We start from the raw sequence: 4,804 nt of genomic DNA, 5'->3' as shown, positions 1-4,804 counted from the left end.
TCGGATAACTCTGCTCTGTGTCTCCCTGCCTATTGTCAATAAATATCTGTTAAATGTTCCAGCTCGTTTCTGTGTTTCTTTCATTGTCTTAGCATGGTGTGTATTGAGAAATAGCGAGGCAGTAAATTGTTTATTTGGACCGACAGGCCTTGGTAACCTCTGTTCGGGTTACACACGGTTTGGGCACGGTAACGGCTCGTTCCGCTCGAGGTCCGTCGAGGGTGTGAAATCCCCGGTAGCTTTTCCGCGTGGGTAATTAGGTATATTGAAGTTTGGCAATTGACCCTACTCCACGTGGTCGAATTATTGGCGATTCATGGTCTGTAAGGGACCCGTGCCTTCCGGACTTATCCGAGGGTCACGACTTAAATTCCGGTGTGTTCGGTGGAGCTGACTCTACTGCTCCCCCGAGCCGACTCTACTGCAGGAACATGGAGAGGGGGTTAGGAAATGTGGAGAGTGGGGGAACATGCCGACGTGGTGGTGGAGTGTGGAAATGTGGTGGGGCAAGGGAAAGCTGAGAAATTATGGCATGGGAGGGAAACTCAGAAGGACTGGGCAAGTGTTGGGGGGGGACTGGGAGAGGTGTGATGAGGAGGTCATGTGAGGGTGAAGCTGGGAGGTAGTGGGGTAAAGGTGTGAAATGGGATCATATGGAGGGTTTGACACCGTTACTGGACAAAGGGGGTTGGGGGAAGCTAAGAAAGGAATCTGGAAGGAAGCTTCCCTCCTCCCTTGAAGGGGAGTTGATGGTCATGTGCAGGCAACCTCTGCAGACTGCACTTCTCATGATCCCCAATTCAGATACACAAAGACAGACATCATCATGTGGGTGGAATGAGGGGTTATTGAAAGCACAGAGAAAAATTGTGCTGGAGATATGGAGGATGGTGGATGGACCGAATGTGTGTGTGTGTGTGTGTGTGTGTGTGTGTGTGTGTGTGTGTGTGTGTGTGTGTGTGTGTGTGTGTGTGTGTGTGTGTGTGTGTGTGTGTGTGTGTGTGTGTGTGTGTGTTCGACAGGTTTGGAAAGGGAACTGTGTGAAGAATATCCAGATGAAGAACAACACATGGGGTATTTCTGACAGAGAGATGTGGCAAAATTATCATTTTAAAATGTTATTATGAGCTTTGAAATTCAGAAACAATATTTATTCAAGGAGGAGGAATGTTACTTCATTTAGGAGGTATTGATCATCATTCAACATAGGCATAAGGTCATGGTCACCTCCTCAAATTATACACTACTGGAACCACTGCCACGACTTTAGACACAACCCGTCTTTCCAGCACTGCGGTGACATTGCACCCTGACCACTCTCAGATGCTATCAACTCAACGCATCGTTGGTCGACCTACCAAATGACCACATCCCTCTGGAAAACCATCCACAGCAACTGCAAAGGTATTGAGAATAGAAGACATGAAAAAAAAATTAACCAAGGAAGGAAATAGCAGGCGGAGCGAGTTTGTGATATCTTGAAGTTAAACAAGCCCGGTGTTGGTTGGCTTATCGGTTAAGGTGGATGATTTAAGATCTTAGGGTCTTGACTTTGAGCCCCTGTATTTCCGTTCAAACAACATCAGGTGGGTGGACTCAGGCTGTCATCCTTCCAAGGTTGGCAAAATGAGTACCAGCTTACTGGTAACAGGGGCACTGCATCAGTGGCACAGCTGCATTTGCACAAAAGATTATGACACCACCAGCCACAGGTTGCATACGAAAGAACAACAGCATTGAAGTTCAATTGAATTCTTTTTTGGAATAGTTGAGTCCAGATTACTTCACCCAAAAGGCAGTTGCTTCCAGAAAAATAAAATAAAGGCGATTGTTCAACGAAGTGTAAATTGTTTGCAAAAAAGGATGAAAGAAAAAAAGAATCAGAAAATAAACATCATCAGTGTCTTTTGTTTTTTTGGTATACAAAGTGAAGACTCATGGAAGAACAAGAACACTGAATGGATCAGGACACAAAAGAACAAAAGGAACAGCAGAAAGAAGGGGAAAACACCAACAGCAGGGTTGAAGGACAAAATAGACTTTTTAATTTTTGTGTACCTTGTCGAGGCTCGTATGAGAGCTAAACACACAATGCACAAGGAAGGGGGGGGCATGAGACAAGAGGGGTGGGAGTGGGAAGGACAAAACAGTGGGGAACAGAGACATTAGGAGATCTGTGGAAGGGAGAGGGATGGGGTAGGGAACACGGGCTATACAAGATGGACATTACAGGGACTTTCAGGAAGGAAAGCAGGGAATTTGAAGGAGGTGAGTTTGGGGTGGATTAACGAGGGTAGAAAAGATTGTGGCTTTGGATGGTGAATGATAAAAGGTGCTCGTGAACAGCTGTTTTGAAGGCCTGGAGGGAAGAATGGGATTGAACAAAGTGAGGGAGTTTATTCCAAAGGCGGGAAAAAGAGGAATGAAAGAGTGAAGGTGAGCAGTGATTCGGGATTTTGGTAGTTTTACCAGTAGGGGGTTGTTGGCGGACCTTGAGCACCCTGCGGAAATATGGTGGGGACAAATTACAGACAGAGCAGGGGGGGTGGGGGCGAGACCGGAGAGGAGATGGTGGAAGACAGAATGACCACTGACCTACCTGCAGTGAGAGAGTGAGAGGACCAAAGACTCAGCCTCATTGCGGGAGATGCCAATGATCCTAAATTCCTTGGTTTCTACGGCGTGAAGCCAAGAAAGGTGGGGGGCAGGAGCATCAGCCCAGAGGGGAGAGCACTACTCCATCAGGCTGCAGACAAAATCTTTGTATGTGGTCAGGAGCTCAGGTGGGCCGAGGAAGGACTTTGCACGATGGAGGATTCCCAGTCGGCAACTGGCTTTGGAGGCCAGGTTGGAAATGTGGCTTTCCCGGGAACGATCATGGCAGATAGTGAGACCCAGAACCTTGAAAGAAAGGACTTCTTCCAGAGGACTTGGACAAACAAACAAAATAATGGATGAGGAGAAGGGGGTTGGGGGGGGGGAGGTTGGCACATGGGATGGACAAGATGGATACAGAAGAAAACTCTCATGAAGAGGTGGGTTTGGGGACGGGGTGGGGTGGGGGGGTTGACGGGGGTAAAAAAGTTTTATTCATTATTTTGGATGGGGTTGATCTGAGATGGTGGTGATCAAACAGATATCTTGAAGACCTGGAGGGAGGAATGAAATTGAAGGGAATGTGGAAGTTGATTCCACAAGCTGGAAAATAGAAGAAACGAATGAGGAGGTGAGCAGTGATTCTGGATTTTGGGAGGTTCACCAGAAGGGGATTCATGGTCAACCGCGTGCACCCTACAAAGAACGGAGAGTAGAACATGCAAGAACAGAAAGGAGGCGGTAGACCTCTCTGCGATGGGAAAGTGATCGGCCCATAGATTCAGCTTCTTCACGGGAGATGCCATTGATTTTCTTTTTTTTACGACACCTTCCCACCTGTGAGATCATGTCATCTACTACACGACCACATCTTTCCAATGCCATCACCATCATATACAGGATATGTAAGGGTCAAGTGTCCAAATCAATCACCCTTTGGTTGCATTGGAGACACAATGATGACATTCGAAGATAAAGCTGTTTATTTGATTTTCCAAGTACATTTCCATTAGCACCTCTTTCATATTGCTCGCCATTTTCCACCATTTCATGAGCATGTGCATGCGAATCTTTCATCTTCATACATACGATCATCCGCGTACACTTGAAAATGAGAATACCTTCATTTAATGTAACACTGTCAGCATGAACTCTTCACTATACATATATAAAGCAATATTCAGCAGATGCTGGAGCGTGCAACAAAGCTTTTACAGTGAATATAAGATGCTTTTCCAAAAGTGTACAAAAGTAATTTTGTATATTTATATATATATATATAAAGGCATTCCGTGTAATTAAAATAATATAGTTGTTAGTAAAATACAGTACATTGTACTTTGGTATGGTGCATTGTGTGTTTGTGTGCGCACGTACACCGAGAAGCTATATTTGAATAAAAAAATAAGTGCAAATGTAAAAAATATAAAAGTAAGGCCGAAAACGATATTTCATTTAAAAAAATAGCATAGCAATCCATTTTAGGCAGTTAATACTGCATTAGGTATGAAATAAAAACTCATTTGGCTACCGTCTCATTTGTGAGTTTCCCAGCACCACGCTCAGATCTTCCAACGGGCAGAACTGCTCACGAAACCATCCGACATGGAGTCAACTAGCATGTGTGATTAAGAGGAGGCTCTTAGCATTATTCATTCGAGCTAAATAGAAACTAGTCGCCTAAGTAAGAAGTGCCAACGATTAGAAAAGACAACACTAATTCAAAACATCCAGTTTCTGCCTTACGCAAACAATACATAAAACGCTTTCTTTCACAATCACTTCCAGCTTTAAGCAACCACATAGGATGCCTGCTTTACATCCTATAGTGCTGCCTGGCAGTTATACTGCACATGAACGAACTTAAAATACAAAGAGAATGCATTCTATGATGCACTACCAAAAAGTTTGCATTTACAAAAACTTAACATTTTAAACTTCTGTCGAAGGTAGCACAACGGACCAAATCTGATTGTCGTTTGCAGTAGCACGTTCAGGGAAGGCAACGCCTTGAAGGAATACCGTAAAGCCTTCCATGAGCCTCGTTCTCTGTCAAAATGAAAGAAGTGAGCCGAGTACTGTAGATTTTCAAATGTGGCAATGATTCAGTGCTGAATGACCAAGTGCAGACGCCGTGTGGCCCTTTCATGTAAGAACATTTTAAAAGTTCGGCATCGGTGTGGAACGAAGCAAACGTTAAGCCGTCGGG

At 44.7% G+C, this 4,804-nt stretch overlaps 1 protein-coding gene across 1 annotated transcript in view; it reads right to left on the bottom strand.

The window, feature by feature from the left end:
* Positions 1–3,555: 3,555 nt before the first annotated feature.
* LOC147016501 (nuclear factor of activated T-cells, cytoplasmic 3-like) overlaps positions 3,556–4,804 on the bottom strand; it is a 147,783-nt gene continuing 146,534 nt past the window's right edge. Inside the window, exon 12 of the mRNA XM_085845217.1 lies at positions 3,556–4,804. This exon is cut by the window's right edge and continues 325 nt beyond it. The gene's annotated coding sequence lies outside the window, so the exon portion shown is untranslated.

The sequence above is a fragment of the Eptatretus burgeri genome, chromosome 11, assembly GCF_056783735.1.
Source record: "Eptatretus burgeri isolate ZD-2024b chromosome 11, Ebu_testis_v1, whole genome shotgun sequence".
NCBI classification, from domain to species: domain Eukaryota; kingdom Metazoa; phylum Chordata; class Myxini; order Myxiniformes; family Myxinidae; genus Eptatretus; species Eptatretus burgeri.
Note: the sequence above shows the minus strand (reverse complement) of the source record. Positions and strands in the feature narration are given on the sequence as shown.